This window comes from Spermophilus citellus, assembly GCF_964194105.1.
Source record: "Spermophilus citellus genome assembly, chromosome: 5".
NCBI classification, from domain to species: Eukaryota; Metazoa; Chordata; class Mammalia; order Rodentia; family Sciuridae; genus Spermophilus; species Spermophilus citellus.
The window spans coordinates 94,284,340-94,304,641 of NC_138186.1; positions in this window are offsets into that span (position 1 = coordinate 94,284,340).

Consider the following 20,302-nt stretch of genomic DNA (forward strand, 5'->3'; position numbering starts at 1 on the left):
AAAAGGTCTAATTATCTTGTATTCCTTTATTTTAGGACTAACTGTTGAATTCTGGCTCCTTAAAATATACCAGGACAATCTGTGGACAGAGAAAACTTTCCTTTGTTTATCAGGTTACGATGGACTACCTTAGCGTCATGCATCTCAGAAGTGGAAGGGCAAAGCTGGGATCTTTTCAGACATTTTGAAGTCAGACTTAAGGTGAATTTTCAGCGTAGGAGGTGGAGCTTGGTTAGGATTGGATAGGGATCATAGTATAGATTTAGAGGGTTCAGCAAGGTCAGGATTTTGAGTTAAGAGAGATGTGAGATGGTTACTCTTTAGACTCAATCAATACTCTTGGTCTTAGTCCTGTTCTGTTCACCTCTTTATAGCCACACAGATATAAATTATCTGCTCTCTCATACACGGTAACCATCTCACATCTCACTGAGTCCTTTCCCTTGGCCCTCAAACATAATTTTGTGTCTTTAAGTATAAAATAATATCTAGGCAGCCTGTGGGCTTCAAGCCATTGTCCCCTGTTCTTTCTCTTTTGCCTTATTTTCTAGACCTTGGTTCCTTGACAACTCCTAATAACCTTGGAAAAAAGAGAAGCTTTCTCGTGACCTCCAAATTCCTCTGAAAACATCATCCTCTCTTTCCCTGATCCTCTTCTCCCCCCCTCCTCCAAGGTTTTAGAAAATGTAGCTAACACTGCTTGTCTCCACTTTCTCACTTCTATTTACTTTTCATTTTGCTCTAATCCAGCTGCCTTGGTAAGGTTACAAATGATTTTCTAAATGTCACTTTCAGGGGAAAATTCAAATTCCTTATCTTTGTTGCATTTGATCCTTCGAATCACTCCCTCTTCATCGAAAAACATTCAGCTTCTGACATCTCTTCTTGGTTCTTTTGGGACTTCTAAGATTCAGCATCTCTGTCTCTCTCAAATTGGTCCTTCCTCCAACATCTGCTCTTTACATGTTACTGTTATTTGAGGTTTTGTCCTTGATTTGGCAATTTTCATCACCCCAGAGTGATGTCATCCCTTGGCTGGCTTCCATTTTTACTTGTTCATGGACGATTTCCTAAATTGGAGATTTTAGCATGGCCCTCTTTTTAGTTTCTGATATTGAAACCCAGTTACCCAGTATCAAATGTACTATTTCCCAAATAAAACATTAACTATTTATGAAAGACCTCTTTCTCTTCTGTCCTTAACTCTATTTGTGGAAACAGTCTTCACAATGTCCAGTATTTCCCCAACCTCTGGGATGATAAGTACCAACCCAGCACTTGTAAAATAATCTGATAACCAGGCCTCTGGTCTAGGGATCCTGAATCTGCTGTGTGCAGTTATGTGATCTGGGAAGCACTGTTGGGAATGAGCGTCATTCTTGTTCTCTCCATCTGCTTCACTCCCATCTCCCCTGGCCATTACTGGGATATACCCAGAATATCTACTGAAGAGTTCTCAAACCACAGTCCTCTTCTGCATCCTCACTGTTACAGCTTTGATTTCAGCCTTCATGGCTTCAGTTTAATCTCCTGAAATCCCAATCCCCACCCTGCTCCCAGAGAGGACATTCGGAAATGCTTGCCTCATATTTCTCCCTGGTCTCCAATGAATCCCTATTTCAGATCTTTATCAAGTCCCTCAGTGGTTACTCTCTGCTTATTCTCCAAACCCGAATCTTTTCATTTTACTGAATATCCAGAGGTTCTTAAGTGGGCCTCATTATTTCTCACCTGTGTTTCTTCTTTCTGAAATACAATTATTTATACTAAGCCTCCTTTGACTGTCAAATCAGTTATCCTTTGAGACCCCACTAAAATAAATTGGAACATGGGTATTTGGAACATAGCAAGTATCCAGTGATTTTTGAATGACTTATCCTTAGGGACTTCTTTATTAGTTTATTCCTGAATGCGATTTTTCATATATTGCCAAGGGAGTAGTGTTTCACTATGGAAATATAGATCTTCATATCTCAAATTTTAGGCTCAGATAGGCTTGAATTCAATTCCCATTATTTTCATTTAATGACTATAGATGAGTTTGGGAAAACCTTTAAACTTTCTAAGCTTCAACTTCTCATCTTTCAAACTAAAGATGATAATAGAGAGGATTAAATATTATAGAGGAATCAATGTATTGAGCCCGGTTCCACAACTGGGGCTTCAGAACTTGCAAATAAGGTGATAAATTACTGCTCATATCAGAATTCTTTTGAGAGTGACAGAGGGTGCCATTAATAATTTTTCAAGGAGGTAGGTGTAAACTAGGGCTGCTGCCATTTGGTTTCCAACATATAGGAGTGACTTTGGGGTAGGGAGTGTGGCCGAAGGACTTGCCTTTAAGTTGTGTTGACAGAGCAATGTCATTATTTTGGCCTATAATATATGCTATGATTGAGATATGGTTTGAGAGTTCCAAGGCTTCACGTGTTGAAATTTAATCCCTATTGTGAGATATTAAGAGGGTAGAAACTTAATATGACTATGGTGCTTGGGCAGGGGCATCTTTTGGCAGTGATTAGAATTGATAAGGTCATTAGGGTGGAGCACTCATGATTGAATTCTGCTGGCTTTCTAAGAATAGGGAGAATGATCAGATAGGCACATACCTACATGTACCTCCTTTTTTCTTGCCCTCATGATGCCCTGTACAACTTTAGGACTCACTCAGCAAAAAGACCATAACCAGATACAGCCCCTCAATCTTGCACCTGCTGAACTGTGACCTTAAATATATCTCTTTTCTTTAAAATTATCCATCAGACTAAACACACTACATATTGGGGGTAATTCTGAAATGGAGTACAGTACCTGGCATGTGTGAATTCTTGAAAAATATATAAATGAAAACTTAACTATCACATACAAATGATTCAGATAAATATCATAATCTTAATTATATAGCAAAGCAGCACTCTGGTGTGCTAAACTGCTATCCTGTAATCTAGAACACACCATTGATGTGAAAAATCTAAGTTGACTTTGGCCAGCTTTGCTTATTTTTGTCCTCAAGCCACCTTTGCTAAGGAAGCCACCTTTGGCTTCAAGGAAGTCCAGATTGGAGCACCCCTGCCTAAGAGAGGCTGCAAAGCAGTACAAACACAGCTATTCCTCTGGGCCCTTCACCTGCCTTGAGGGGAAGATCAGGATGTAGAGGCCTTTCTCTTCTAGTATGACCTGCAACTTTGAAGGCTACAGAGAAGCCATGGCACTTCCCAAAGGAATCACTGACCCAGCTGGAAAGTGACTCAGGCTCAGGAAATCTGCTTCTGACACAATATGCTGACTTTAATTTGGAATACTCTTATTTTCAGATAAGTAATTTGTCACATTGTCAGTCATTTGCAAATGATTAGAACTGGGGGCAAAGCAGAAGTTTGCAAAGTACTTGCCAAATAATCCATGTAAGTTTTGTCCATTCTATTCCTTATAGATGGGCATGTTTGGACTGCTCATTGACATCATGCGGCTGAAGGAGCAGGGAAGCTGTGGAAAAATTCTGAGCAGATTTGCAAAGATGTGGTAATGAATCTGAGAAGAGGGGGGAATGTTTAAAGTAGGCTGCTTAGATGAAGAAGCCAGGGAGAAGGGTGACAGTGGATTATAGGTGTCCAGTTTAGGTGAGCTGGTGACGGCTGTGAGATATGAGACAGCATGGTGGCTAAAAGCAGTGTGTCTGGAATCCGGCAGCTTGAGCTCAAATTTCAGCTCTTCTACAGCTAACTGTGTGATCTTGGGCAGGCTATCTAACATCTCCATGCCTCAGTTTCTTCATCTGTAAAGTAAGGTTGATAATAATATGTACTTCTTAAGATTGTTGAGGATCAAATGAGTAAATAGGTGAAAAGTACTTAGAATCAGGCATGGCATATAGAAAATATTGTAGAAGTATTTACCACTTTTATTATAGGAAGGATTTGTTTATTTTTTTTTAATGGAAAGAAGCTGATTTCAGATTTGGATATGTTGCCATCAAGAATCCACAGGAAGACATCCAGTAGATAATTGGTTGGATATGTTTTTCTAAAGTTCTAGGGAAAAATCTTGGCTGGAGATGTAGATATTTTAAAATTTTGGCATATAAATAAATCTGATTAAAAACATGAGGGTACTTAGAATCCCTTAGGGAATCCAAGGAGAGTAGGCCATGGACAATCTACTGTCTTAGAGATGCCTCTAGGATTACTTGGAATCCTTGGGAATGTGCTAGGAAGAGACAGACACATTATCATTAAGAAAGTCTGGCTCTTACCTCCTGCTGTAGGTGTTTTCTTTCTAAAGGAGTTTGGAATCTTGTGGTGGATTATTTAAAAAATCTGAGTCTTATTATTGGATGGGTACCAGTGAGAGAATTAGCAGATAAAGAAAATGAAATATTAAAATAAGTGATGTTGATAGAACTCAGGACGTGTTCCTCGTGGCCCAATGAAGAAATGAGCAAGCCAGCTCTGGAGAGTGATGTAAGTCCCTAGGAATAGGATGGAGCTGCTCTAGGAGACCCGCGCTGGCTCTGTGGTGAGGTCAAACAACGAACAAAGTTAGTTGAGTCTGAAGGGTAACTGAAGTCAGAGAGAGACTCGGGTCAGCAACACAGGACCATGGTAACTAGGTTTTCTAAACCTAGGTTGGGATGCAGATCAGATACAGGGAGAAACGTTTAAAATCACCACTGTGGTGGACAATCTAGGATTGTGCAGGTATCCCATGGCCCTTCTTCTTGGAATATGTGGTGCCTTGAGGTACTACTACTTTTAGGTCTTCTGGAAAAAGGAAAAGCTGCCACAGATAAGATGTTACAGGCCAGTTGTGGGCAGAGTGACCAAAAGTGACAGGCAGGAGAAGGTAGCATTTAAGCTGCATTTGACAATAAACAAGCAAGTTGATTTGGGACTGAATTATAGCCCTCCCCACTCTTCACCTCCCCACCTCCAGTGATCTGGTGGGATGTCCTGGTAACTTTATATCTCAGAAATGATTTTGATCAGGTTGACAGTGGGAGAGAATACAAAGTTCTTTTTATTAACAGGGTCAGTTCTGAAGGCTGTCAGTTTAGCTCTTTCAACAAGCAGTAAGTTCACTGGCAAAACGTTAGTCAAACATTTAACTCAAACATGAGAGATATGATGGAATGGAGGTGGATAATCCAGGCCCCCAAATAATAGAGACCAGGTTCTAATCGACCCTAATAATTTTGTATGTATTTATATCTATGTTTCTGAGGAGATGACTATTCTTCTCACTTCCTGCAGCTGATGATGAGATGTTACAATGTTCAGTGTATAAATAAATAGTGTCTCTCTATGGAGCAGCTTTATAATAAAAACAACTCTTCTTCCCACAAAGTTCACTTGTTGGCCAAAGATCCCCATCTCCCCTTCTCTTTCTCACTCACAATTGCGGTCACTTTAAAGTTAACCCCAAATCCCCTTGGATGGGAAAGTAAGTCACTTGAGACATTCTCAAGCTCTCTGCCATTGAAGTGCCTGAAGCTGGTGATGGTGGAGGGAAGCAAGACTCAAATATCCCATGGCTCCAGTAATCTCTACTGTGCTGAGGACATTTTATCTCAGATCTGCCTTCTCAAAGGAAATCCTGTTTTCTTTCTCATCAACATATCTGCAGAAGCCAATAGTAAGCAACTCTCCTGGACTCTCGAACAAGCATTTAGTTGAGAACATGTCAGATTTGCGCATGTCGCCTAGATCGCTGGGTTCCCCCCCACCCTCAGCCTTGGTAGCACAACTCTTTGCAAATAAACAAAGCTTCGAGTTCATGGGGGAAAATGCAGCTTATACAGCACTTAGGAGTGCTCAAAGGGCCACTGTTCCCTCTCCATACTAATGTGGTTTCACAAGAAGACCAGGATTATTTTATTGCCCCAGGATGCCAGGAAATTTTCATTTGGGCTCCTTCAGATCTCTGGGATAAAAGTGGGACAGTAAGGAAAAGAATTCCCTTTGCTGTCTTAGATTTCTGTTCTCCAGGAGAATATGTTATGTTTTCTAAGATCAGATACTCTGCCGTTTATTTTTAGCTTTTGTGAGTGTATTATTTTACATCCCCCAGTCCTCACTCTTTTTTTTTTTTCCCAAAGGAATGTCTCCCCTCTGCTCCTTCCTGTTTTGGATTGTTTGGTGGGATGCCACTTTTGGCTAAAGGTAGTGTCTTTATACATGTTGGACCACTGTTTGCGTGTTTCTTAACTTTGGAAAATGAGGGACACAAGTGTTTCCTAATTAGAAACTAGAGTCACAACTAAAAACCAAGCAAGTAGTTACACTTTCTAGAATGCCCTAGAAGTTTCTGGGGTGTGAACTATCAGAATTGGGTTTAACTATCCACTCGATAGCTCATGAGCCAGTGCTTCCCTGGCCCTTTATAACATTTTACCCTCTACTTCTATGGCCTCTACTCGGTTTTTTTTTTTTTTTTTCTTAGCAGCACTCAACACCTACAATTGTTTATTTTTCTCTCTCTCTCCACTAGGACAGAATCTCCATAAAATTAAGGTTTGGGATTTTTTTCCTGTGGTACCTCTAGTGCCCATGGATTATGGTGAATGAATGAATCACCAACCTAGGTGGGGAGGAGCAGCTTATTTATATATTTAAAGAAAACCCAATACTGACTGTAAACCTTAAGTCAGTTCCCAGACCTCTGTTATGCCATTCCATAACCTCTCATCCTGAATCATTCTGGCTCAGCTTTGTAATGAAATATTTCATCAATTCTACAAGCAAAGAGGAAGAAAAAAAACCCACCATAATCTCGCTTATTACTCAAGTGAGAGAAAGTAGTTTCTTTCTCTCTTTTTTCTTCAGGGGACACACACTTGGACTCTCCTCTAATATTATATTCTGGAACCAGATGTTTACCTTTGTTCTGGGTTTCCTGTAATTCTGCAAGAGCATCTGATTTAGAGAACTTTATCTATTAAATGGTCTTCCAAGGTACATCAGCATTTGGCAAAATCAGAATCCAAATCTTTTTAATAATATAAAATTCAAGATGTTGTACAATGTCCAAAATAGGAAAAAATGATATGATAAAATTGCCCCTTTGAATCTATTTGGGGAAAATGGGATAAAAATAATAGATCATAATACGATTATGATCATGTGTTTTATATACATATTAACTATATCTATCTATAAATATTCACTATAAACTCATTTATATCTCTATGTTCACACACATTTTCCTCCTAAATTTTTATATATTCCTTCTCTTCAGCTGTTCTCCAAATGCCCAGATGAAAAATTTATTTGCACACACTGAATAAACACTATGTGGGATATGTTTAATCAATCATTAAAAAGTATATTTCTGCTAACCTGATTTCATCACAAATGTTTTCAAAGCTTTTTTCATTTGATTTTTGGCCATGCATTTAATAAGTTGCTCTCTAGATTTTGAAAATTTGCTTCCAAAAATTTTCAGTTTATATATGTGCTAAGTAGTCCCATGTATATTGTCTAATTTAATGCTCACTATTAACTTGTGAGATAGATAACTACTTACTAACCCAGGGATTCTGAAATTCAGAGGAGTTTAGTTACATACCCAAATTCACACAGAGATCCAAACATAGATCCAGGATTCAATCCGAGGTCATGATGTTAAATCCTATGCTTCCCTGCCACCCACTTATAAAACATAGTGTCTAACTTCCTATATAATCATGCAGTTCTTTCTTATCTTATGAAGGGATAAAAAAAACCCCTACATGTCTAGAAAATCTAGATTAGTTAAAATATCAGGGAGAGGAGATATTCTTTGTAGGGCTTGGTTCTCTTACCTGTAGTGCAGCTGAGGAGGGGCTTTACATTTTCTTTCAGTCCTACTGTTCTAGAATAATGCAATGCTCTTAATTATAATCAATAAAAATAAAAATATAATTTACAAATATAAGTGATTCAGGGCTAGCAACTGTATTCTGAACTCTTACATTATTCAAAACAAATGAATATGTAAAAATGATGAATTTTTTAAAGTTAGTATGTAGTTGTAAATTTAATTCTGGATTAAAAACTCTTAATTAAGCTAAAGTTTAGGCAGTTACAACTGTAAAGGGCTTTATTTATAAAACTGTCTGACTATATTCCCCTGATTTTCCTTTTCCTGAAAGGTGCAGAGGAGCTCCCAGAGTTGACTTGGGAAAGAGGTAAGCCCATTGCTTCAGTGCAGGAGTACACAGGGCGCCGTGGCCAGGCATCATCCAGTGCAGGCCCCTTTGGGCTCTGGATCTCACAGGGCACAGGGCCACCTCCTGGTAATTGGTGTTCTCTGAAGTTGGACAAATAATGCTTCTCCCCATCCCACCCCCTGCTCCTGACACTAAAACTGGTAAGAGGGTATTGTGTTTTATTTAGAATAAAAAGGCCTATTCCAAAATCTCCCTGCAATTTAATCTATGTAGGTTTAACATGAGATTTTCATTTTCACATTGACAATAGTGTCCCTTAAGTTTTGCCTTTCCCTTGGAATGGTCTCTCATTTTTTAATGTCCTTGATGGCCCTGCTCTATAAACCACATTGGCGATTTCTTTCTTTAAACCGTGTTTATACACACTAGAATATTTCCAGTAAATATATAGTCTTTACGGCTTTCTTAGAGTATTTACAGTCTCTTAAAGCTCCAGTCACCCAGTGTACAACCATTTAATAGTATGATATTAAACCAAATTTTTAAAAAAGTTAAAACACACTTTTTGAGTACATTGTGTGTAGACGTTAGTATTCTTGAAGATATTAGTATTCTTGCTCAGTGGAACTTTAATTTCTGAGGAGGGTGGTAGAAGAAAATTCTTAGCAGACTTTCACTGTAAACATAGCTTTAGGGTCCCAATGCATAGTGCAAGGAATGAGAGAAGCAGTCAAGAAAAATAAATTAGAATCTGGATTTGCCAAGATAGCACTAACATGGTGAAACTGGACATCCCGAGTCTCTGAGATTTCAATGCAATAATTAGATGCCATTTAGGAACACTCCATGCTTTCAAAAAGCCTCTACCCAAATAGCACCTTTCACCCAGAAATCCTGCTATCTAAATAATCCAGAGACTTTGAAATGGAAATTTTTTCCATAGGACAATATTTTTTGGGGTAGGAGGCAAAATCTGAGGGAAAAAAAAATGTTCCTTAAAATCTTTATAGACATGAACAGACAGGTCTTGAAATTGAAAATATACATTTGATGTTAAAGGTGATTTATACCCTGCCTATATATTTTAATTAAATATCTTAAGTCATGAAGCAACATTTATCTCATTGTTTGTTTAAAGAATTAAGTCCAAAAAAAGTAAGAGGATTTCTTTGTACCAGTCAATAAAGAACATCAGAGACAAATAATACCATCCACTGAATACAGCCTGCACTTTCTAAGGTGACTGGTAAACTACATACAAAAAACACAATAGTGGGCAAGTATAATGTTTTAGTAATTAAGTTACAGTAAATGAAGAAGTCATTTACACAAACATTCTTGTGTGTATGTGTGGCTGCATGTGTAGCGCACGCACACACACGCTCGCTCACACCTTCCAACATTGCCAGATTTACCTATGTTCTGGGTGGGTAAGATTTTCATCAGGTTATGGAATTAAGCCTAAACTTACCTTGTTGTGTTAAGCATTTGTTCTGACATATGTTTTTTTTTCCCCCCCTTCCAACCTTGTTGGATTTTTTTATTCCATTTTTATAGGACAGCTTTGACTCTGCACTAAACCATGCCACTAACACGTTACTTAATCTAACTGGCACATTGTAAAATTTTACACATGCGCTCATCCAGATAATTACACAATTAATTTTCACTTAGTTCAGCTGAAACGGGGATAATGAAATTTCCACTGGTGTACTGTTACGTCCAGGGGCCAAGGGTCAGTTTCCTGTTTGGATAAGGGTGAGTTTAAAGAGGATTTCTGACAGTCTCCTTACTTCAACTGGTTCTAAAAACATTGCAATGGAATTTCAATTTACAGCTCAGTTCAATGAAAGGAGCAGATGTTGGGAGTGTGCCACCAGCAAGCAAGAGCTGCCTTCCACACAGGTGTGTAAAGGAAATCATCAGCTCTTAGTTTAAGACATGTCCTTTTACCTTCCATTCTGTAGTGAAAAAGTGTCTTACAGATACTCAGAATTCATTTTTCCCTTAAGATTTAGACATCTGCGGGGAGTCATGATATTAAACCAAAGTTTACAATACCCACTTACCATTAATTCTAGAGGAAAACAATAGAATTCCCTACATTGATCTTGAGTTTTGAGGAGAAAAGAAATCATATTCTTGTGAAATTTTTTTCATAATGGAAAAATGGTCCAAGAGCTAGGTGTTCCTGATGTTAAAAATGGAGAAATATTACTTTGAAATAAGGTATATATCTTAATCTTTCCTTGATAGTTCATTGGTTTGTTTTGTTATGATTTTTAAGGTTTCAATATCTTATCCTTAGTTCTAGTTAAGTATTTTATAAACAGCACTGAAAGATGGCCAAAGAAGAAAATTAAGATCATCTTGACTAATCCATTTTCCTTCCTTAAAAATTTTTATTTCATTGAAGAATCAGACATGCTATTAAAACTGAAAAGAGAAACTGGATTCTAACACAAGTCAGCTTGGTTAAGTCACTATGCATGTAAAATGTTGCTTGTTTGGTGGGTGATAAAAGTGTCCGAACAGAGCCACATCTGTTAATTAATAAAGCCTCAGTGGATTCTCAGTTTGATGTGAATTCCTAAGTTAACACTAGGATAGAGAATACTTTTTATAGCTGTATCCAAATGTCTTGAACATTGCCACGTGAAAAAAAGGGGCTCAGATGTTTATCTACACAGATGATAAATTACAAAGGAGAACCATAGAAAATATTGTATACTCATTAATTCTTATGCATGTTTTGCTTTCCTGGAATGTATTAGCAAATTCAAATTAAACCCCCCCAAAAAAGGTTTTAGATGATAGTAGCATATCAATTCCACATTTTCTAATGAAATAATTTCTCCTTCTAAAATAAGTGAGTCTTACATTGATCTAAAATAACAGAAGAAAAGGCCAGTGCATTCAGGCTGGGTATGGTACACATTTTGCTTTCACATACAGGGTAGAAATCTGGAGTCTCCTTGTCCTATGTTATGCCAGGAGTGCTTCAGCTTCAGGGTCTTTTCCCTGAGTATTCCTTCTACCTGGAATTCTTGAGCTCTAGAAAAGATAAGTTCCCTCGATGTTTTCAAGTATTTGCCTAAATCTATTAATTCAATAAAGTCTTCACTGACCATTCTGCCTTAAAATTGCAACTTTATGTCTCCAACTCCCTCACCTGGCCCTAACTCTTCCAGGTCCCCTCTTCTATGATCTACTTTTCTTTCTTCATAGCACTTCTCCTATTCAAACACAGTAAAATTTACATATTGATTACATATCCATTGTTTATTGTGCTCCAATGGAATGTAAACCCCAGGATGGCTGAGATCTTTGCTTTGTTTCCTGTCATATCTCAACACCTAGAATGGTCTGAGACTAGTACTTACTAAATATTCCTTTTGACTCCTTGCTGCAGCTACAGAAATAAGGAGTTTCTAACAGATGGGAGAGGCTCTTTATTATGGAGCGAATGGGTGAATAACCAGGTTTAGTAATTCTGTTTTTATGTGTTGGCCCTACAGAGGATTCTGGGAAGGCTAGACACTCTGCAACCAATCAGTGATAACCTCAGAGTGTAGAATGCAGTAGGAAACAATCTTTCCATCTGTGGGTCACTAAATCTCTAGGTTGACAGAACCCACTAATAAATTATCTTGTTCTTGCTTTATTCGCTGTCTTGAACCACTCACTAAATTTGCTTTGAATTCACAGTTTTTCACTCTCCCTTTCTTGCAAATATTCAGAGGAACTAATTGAATCTTTAGTATTTTTATGGTATCACTGATACTATGCATAAGAGGACTATGTTGCCTCTATGCCAAACGTGAGGAAGGACAACTTAACATAAATTGTTAATCAAACATAACATACTCCATACTTTTACAAAAAGAATCAAAATTGCCTTGTTTGTGTTGGTGCACACAGAATAAAGTAAATGCATTTCTGGAAACAGTAAAGTTTCAAGCTTGTCTTCCTTTGGGGAAGAAAACCATTTTCTCCCTGAGTGATCTTGAAGTATCCATTGGATTTGTCTGACATTTAGGCAGCCAATGAACAAGTTGCAATCTGGGCATGAGAAGTGGCCATTGAAGAAGCAGCTACTGAAGAATGGCAGGGCTCTGGTAACTTTTCATTTGGGGATAAGGAAGGAGTTGTTCTTTTTGATAATTTTTTTCAAGATGTATAGAATGCAAACATGCTGCAGGTCACATTTTAAAATAAAACAAAGAACATGTGGTTTCTTGTAAGTTCTTTCTACTTTGTCATGTTGTTTTTACTGAACTCTAGTTGTATAACATAAATTTGAAGTAAAATTAAAGAGGAAATGAACAATTTTGATGCCTGTGTTTTACCTCCCACCAGCACCCCATGCTTGAATGCTTTGCATTTTATTGCAATGCCACCTTTTTTAGAAAAGCTCAAGACTAACTTAAGCTTAGCCTGCTCCACAATGAGGAAGTGTATAGGCCAATAAAAGTCATTTACCCATTAGACCACCATTCTTAGCACTCTGTTATAGCTGCTAGGACTTCTCTTCTTCCAACACCTACCTCCTGTAAGATACATTCATCTCTTGAATTCATTGCTTTTTCCACTGGCAAGTTAAGCCCAACCATATTCAACCTTCAGGTATTGTCTAGGCCCCAAATTTATATCAGTCCATCTGGCAAGACCTATCCAGAAAATGTTCAACTGTTTAATACTCTCACTTTTCTCAATTAGTCCCTTGAGCACCAATTCTCCTCTTCTTCATTCTCTAAATCCATTGAATTGTCTGAGATCACACATTCAATTTCCATTGACACTCTGTACTGTTAGCTATGGTCTTCAGGGAATTTAGACAAGGGGGGAAACATCCATTTATAAAGGAACAGTGTTTTAGGGTCTCTATTCTTTATGTATCACTGAAAACTGTGTGATGGATTTGCAATTCCCATAGCCTTTATCTGTCACTTCTTAATAGAATGACTACATTGCTTCCATATGTCCAGTTATTACACTTCCTTCATTTCATTTTGGCCCTTCTCCATGCTTTGTGACTGAGCACCTAGTAACTTTTCAATGGAATGTCAGGAACCTCACTGAAAATTGCCATGTTGGGCACTAAATACCTCTTTGTTTGGGATTATACCATCTCTGCTAATAAAAATTCACTGAACAGAATCATGATATAGTCAAATTAGATTTTTTTTTTTGTCTTTAGGACATGAACACATCAATTCAACTCAGTTTACTCATTTCAACTAAAGGTAATCATTTTTTAACACCCAATGCCTGGGAATAATCATAATCATCAGATATACCTGAGGTCCTCAAAACCTCTTCCTCCTTACTGGTTTCACTAGTGCCACCCCTATGTTCTCATGGAACCACAGTTTATAATCTTATTTGAAAATAGGGTCATTGTCAATCTGATTAGTAAAGGTTCCAGATGAGATCTTATAAGAAACAAAAAAAGTTTAAACAGAAGCACAGAGAAAAATGGGAGTAAAAGTGGAGGTGGAGATTGGAGCAGTGCACCTACAGGTCCAGGAGCACCAAGGATTGCCTTAGAAACACCAGCAGCCAGGAGAGAGGCATGGACCCGTTTCTCCCTCAGAGCCTCCAGAGGAACCAATCCTTCTGGCATCTTGTTTTTAGACTTCTGTCCTCTATAATTGTAACATGTATGCTCTGCCATGCAGTTTTGTTATAGCAACCATGAGAAACTAGTTCTGTATACTCATCTGTGTACTGTATGCTCCTCTCTTCCCTTTCTATACTTTATCAACCAATGTTGTCCCTCTTCACTCAGTTTCTGTTCTTCTCAGGGTGTTTCTGGAATCTTATCTCCATATTTGGAACCACAGTTTAAAAGATGGGCAAAGGAGCCTACCTAGAGAAGGATGAGGGGTCTGGACATGTAAGAAAGTGAAAAGAGATACAAAAAAATGCCTGTATGTTTTTGCAAAATTGTAGTATGACATGAAAGCAGAATTCACAACTTTATGTTATAACTTTGTTTGCATTTATAACAGTGTTCAAACAGCAAAGTGATGCATAAGTGTTTGTTATGTTTATTATTAATCCAGAATCCCATATTAAAATATACAAAGGCTAGATCACTAAAAATATTTTGCAAGGAAAATTGTTTTTAACAAAAAAATTTTAACCAGTGAAGTAAGCTTTAATAAGAAATTATTCTGTATTCTTGGTGGAGACACTTAAAGATGAGACAGCTACTGGTCAGATAATCTATAAATGCCTCTGGCATTAATTAGCTGAGTGATCTTGGACAAGTGGTCTAACTTTTAATTTTCCTAATAAGGAAAGTGAAATATATATGGCAGGCATTTGGCGTGGGTGCTGTGTGTGTGAATAAAGCACTTCCTGAGCTACAAAGCAAGAGACAAGCAAAAGGGACTAAAGCTACTTTTACTCTGAAATTTTAATGGTTTGCATGATCTCACTTCCTCCAGATCTTTTAGCAGGTAATATGGCTGGCGGTTGCCTCTCTTGCAGGCCTTACTTGCTAGAGAACACAGGAATTCCTAGGAATCCTTTTGGAGTCTTAACAATGACTCACTAACCTGCTGTCCTGAGAAGAGTCACTTCATTTACTGGTTCTTCCTTTGACTAATCTGTCTACCTGATCCTGTAGACACCACGATCAGTATTTTTGTCTATCTCTGAGCTGGGCTACTATAAAACTAGTCTTTTCCTTTCATTAGTTGATTTCTGTTTTCCCTATGTTTTACAAATAATTAATGAATGAATTCAACATTATTCTTTTTGTCTCTTTACTGTTTTTATTTGGTGTTCTTATGAAATACCCACCTTTCTTTCGTTTTCAGGTTTTCTTCATTTGGTCTTCCTTTTAATAGACACTTGAAATTCAGGATGCTCCATGTTTGGTTTTTTCCCCACTTATCTTTTTCAGACTTTGAAACTAATGCCTAAACAAAATTTCCACAATTGGATGAAAAGTCATTCTTTATAACAAGCTACAAAAATTGAACAAGATAAATCAACTTTATAGTTTTATGTATACACATTTTTGAACTTGGAACTGTCTAAATGGCCAGACTTCCTTTCATCTTTGACATTTAATTAATTCTATCAATTCAACTTCTTGAATAGAAATTCTATATAGGAGACTCCCTAAGACTTAGCAATAATTAGCCTCAGAGGGACCAGTGTGCCTACTCTTTAGGAAAAGGAACTTTGTAAAGCTCTTTTCTATCACTCTTCTGCAAAAAGAAGGTCTTTCACATTTCAAATATTGGTTTTTTCTGCTTCTACACATGGCAAATTAATTTGGCTGTTATAATGAGGTGGAATGTTTCAAATCTAAATTAACACCCTCGGCTTTACTTGTGAGAAGACCTCCTCATTACTCTCTAGCAACTTAATGGCTGTGCTATACTATGAACCAAAATAGTTTAATGTAATCTGACATTTATGACTTCCACCTAATATCAACTGCTAAGGTTTGAAAAAAAGGTTTCTATTCAGAAAAAAACTCAAACTAATAAGCGTGCACTCAATATTAAAATCGGGTCAGAGATCCTTTTCACTTTCATTACATATAATTTATGCCACTTGAATGTAATTTAATAAGGTCGTAAAAATGCCAGTTGTGGTATCTCATAATACTTTTTATAAACTGGTTTTACAGTCTCCCCTTTGTTCCAAAGTTCAAAGTGACAATTGAAATGCACAGGTTGCTTAGGGGTTCTTGAAGTTTATCCTGAAAAAACTGAAAGGCAAATATATAAATTACTCATCTATGCATATGAAGGATAGCACATATGAAAGCCTGTGTAGTATCTATTTATGGATAGATAGAAATGTGTTATTGACTCAAGAAACATTTTTACAATGTAAAACTTTTTCAAAATCTTGGTAACTCCTGAAAGGCATTTCTTTCTTCCAGGTGCATTTAGGTTGATCCTTTCCAATTAAGAGGAAACAATTCAAGAAAAGTCTAGTTTATATCATTTCATGGCCCTACCCTTTTGTTAAGATAAAATTAAAACTTCCTAGCACTTATTCCTCACTTGGCCAATGTTGAACAATACTTCGAGGTGCTCTTACAATGGTGGCTTTGTCAGCTTTCCATGACTTCATTCACTCATTGACCACTGCCTTACTTCCTGGCTGAGGTAAATAGGGCTTTTTGAGCACTTCCCTTAGTCATTTCAGAGGAGATAAATTAAATAATGATTGCAACGTAATATTGTGATTGCGCTAAAATATTTCCTTCAGGTTTCAACTTTGAGCACAAGTTTCCAATAATATATAATTTTTCATTTGCTAGCTCAATCTTTTGGTTTTATGAAACTCTACAGCTGCACTCAGTATTTATGTGTTTGGTGACCAACCTTGATATATTATAATAAAGCAGAGGTAAGTATTTTATATAAGAATACAGTAAGTTTCAAAAGCCACTATTGAATCAAACACAGATATTCAACATGATTTGCTTAAAACATATTCCAAAATTGAACAAAAAGCCAACATGAAAGTTGCTTGCTTCATCTTTCAGAAGTCCTTCATAAATTTATTTCTATTATCAGTTTAAAAAATTGTTCAGAGAGACCATTATAAGATGTTTGTATTCAGTGCTCAACCACTTTATAAAGGTTTTAGTTAGATTAAATATGTAATCCTTAGAAATGTTTATCTCATTTTGTGGGCAATAACAACAATATAAAAGAGCACAATATTCACATTGCTTTTATCAAAGATAAAAACACAAGGGTCTCTGTCAAAAAAAAAAAAAACTGAGTTCAGTCCTGGTCTTGTATTTAACTAGTTATGAGAACTTTTGCTGTTTGAGCTTTTTTCTCCCCATCTGTGAATTGAGAATACAGCATTCTTTTAGATCAAAATCAAAAGAATATATAATAACAACTAGAACACATATCACAAAAATAAAGCATCATCATCGTCACTGGAGAGAAATGCACACAAAACATGAAGCAGTGAGTATAGTTTTCTTCTGTTTTCTGCAAGATTCAATAAAGACCTTGGCTTCTTGAGTTAGACATGATTCTTATTTAGTAAATCAATGCTAGCATCCAGGAAGAACTCACTCTGTAATAAGTAGGACCCAGAATCAAAGGTGATTGGGGAAAATTATTAGGAAATTAACAGAATCCAGCATAGAAAGGGCAGAGGGGTGAATTGGGAAAGGGTGGCAACCAGGGAATGCTAGTTTTAGAGCTGATCAGACTATAAACAGCCCATTATAACTAAGTGGATTTAGGATACGAACCACTGTTCGCATTGGTCTAGTTATGTTCACTACATTCCTTCTCTTCACCCACAGACATATGCACTTCAGTCTGGAATTAAGACAAAGTCCTGATTTCATAGCAGCACTGTTCTCAAACTTGAAAGGAAGGAACACAACCTCCCCAACTTCATATAAACTTTTTTGTTGAGAAAGTCCTTTTGGCTCATAATGGTCAGCTCCTAGTGGGGTATATAGAAAGAAATCTAAAAAATTATGAAGAGCAAACAATACTTGAATTATTAGATGAAACCAATATTTATAGCCATGTGAGATACATGATGTATATTAAATACAAACTGTCTCATGCTTGCAAACACTATGATTGAAAGCGAAGTTTTGCTTGATCCTTAAGAAAAAATTTCATATCACTCAGATATGGCTTTCTTCTTTCTTTGTAAAATAATTTTTGTACTTAAGTAATTAGGTACATAATGTTCTATACTCATATTTCCTCCCATCCCTCCTTTGCCTTCTCTTCTGATTTAGGATCTGGTATAGAATAATCTATATAGGAGAGAAGGAAACATGGCCTTGCACCCTAATCAATGCCACTTTATTTGGCATTTTTATTATCACAGCCTCAGGATTTGCAGTCAACCATTAATCATGCCAAATTGCTGGCCAACACCCTCAGAACTACTTTCAGAAGTTACACCTATAGGTGTAAGGACCATTGTCAAGACCCAACCACAGAAACATTATCAGAGGCCTCTGCCATATGTAAATTTCTGAAACAAACAAACAAACAAACGAAAAACAAAAACAAAATTGAAGCAACACAGCAATCAGAGAGCAAAAGTCTCTAGGTGCATATGGCAAGTGTTCAATGTGAGGAATTATTGTGAGTATTATTGAACAGACAAGATTGTAGTAAAGCTGAGTTTGCAGTCCTGTCAGGGTTCTTGATTTGTTAGAACTTAACAAAAAGGAAACAACTTTTATAATTAGTCACCAGTGAAATAATCTCAGGTTGCTTTCCCAGAGGCCTTCATGGTTACTGCAACTCCTTGACAAGGCAGGGGTCTCTGAAGAAACAGAGATTTCATATGAAATCTATATGAAAGTCCTTATCAGTAACTTCTCTGCCCTGGGCTCAGTGATCATGGTGATTGGTCATCAAGTTTCCTTCATTGGGAATGGGTTTCTTTTAGTTATTCTGAGGTTCTCCTGTGAAGATGTGTCAAGAGTGTATGTAGCACATGGAAAGCTGAAACTATGGCTAACCAGCCTCAAAATTTCACAATGCTAAAGACAGAAGTCCTGCAAAAGAATCAGATGATCCATCCTAGAAATTAGAAATTGACTAAAGTAGTTTATTTCCTGTGTACCACCTAGATTTTTGTCTGGTTTTCTCTGAGAGCCTCATTTTAACCTAGCTCAAGGAGGAAAAGAAAAGGCACCTGAGCAGGAATTTTAAACGAGAAAAGCTATAAACCTTAGGAGTGAGAAAGAAAATCAGAGGTATTTGGGGCAAACCCTATTACCATGAATGTGATTCATATGTGGTTTGGAGGGCAGAATAGCACATTTTAAACAGTTCTGGACAAATCCAAGCATTAACTTTTGCTAGATGGCTTTATGACAATTCAACTCTCTGAATCTTAATTTCTTTATCTGTAAAATGAAGAATTATCTCATGAATTATTATGAAGAAGTACACACACAGAAACACACACACACACACACACACACACACACACACACAGCACCCAGTAGAACAATTGGTTCAGAATAGATTTTCAATAATTTGTAACCACTGCTATCAACAGGAGCAGATTACACATTTCTTACATGGCTCAGGGAAGAGACCCTTCCCCAGCAACTGTACAAGCTAGCTTCCTCCCCACAAAGAATTCTCTTTTCTAGTCAAGTCCCTTAAGTTAATTCTGAAAGTATTTACTCCTTGTCCTTTCAAAATCCATTCTAAAAACTCTTAGATGGTTTTGAAATACCAAACCCTGATAGAAGCTGTCATGCCCAAATATTTTCCTTCAGTTATTGGAGGCTTGACTAAATTTTGTGATATTCTTAAAAAAAAAAAGAAAGAGGAAAATGGAAAAATTGTTGACCTAATCATGAGAAAATGACATAGATATTCAATCTAATTTGCTTTTCCTTACAAGAAATACTGACATAATCCCCATTCTTTCTTGTGTAAGATAACTCTCTTGTCTTTAAAAGACTTCCAATTGTTTGAAGTCAAACTGAAAGTAGACAGAAAAAAGACATTATCTAAAATATCTGAACTTGAATTTGAAAAGCAATCTTGAGTACATATTTATACACAATGCTTTATAATAACAGATTCATAAAATTTTCCAGTTGATTGTCTCTTAAAGATAATAGAACATGTATTTATGCTTGTTTATACTATGACTTACTGTAAAAAAAAAATCCGCTTAATTCAAAATGCCTATAAGGCAATGCTCCATTTATGGTCCACCATAGCACAGGGAGGTTTTAATACCCTTAATAAATGGATAAGCATTGAGAGAACATCAGTGGCCATCTCATGATACAAGAGTGTCTCTTATTAAGTCAAGGAACTAAGTGAGTTCTCTAGTGAATGATAATAGACAATCCATCTTCAAGTAGAATATCATCTTATACTCTTTTTATGAAATTAAATCACTAAAGTGATCATGCTTAGTGGAAGGGAAATTAACTAGGGTTCATAAGCTTAAGACCCAATAGTAGATGTGGTAAACTATCTGCTAGGATGAACACGAACATCCTTCTAACCCTGTCCATACATGATGTTTCCCTTTCAAGAGGTGGAGACTATAAGAGAAAAATAAAGGTTATGATACAGGTTTGCAACTCTTAAGACACAGAGGATAAGAGATGAATAAGAAGGGACACTGATATTCAAATATAAA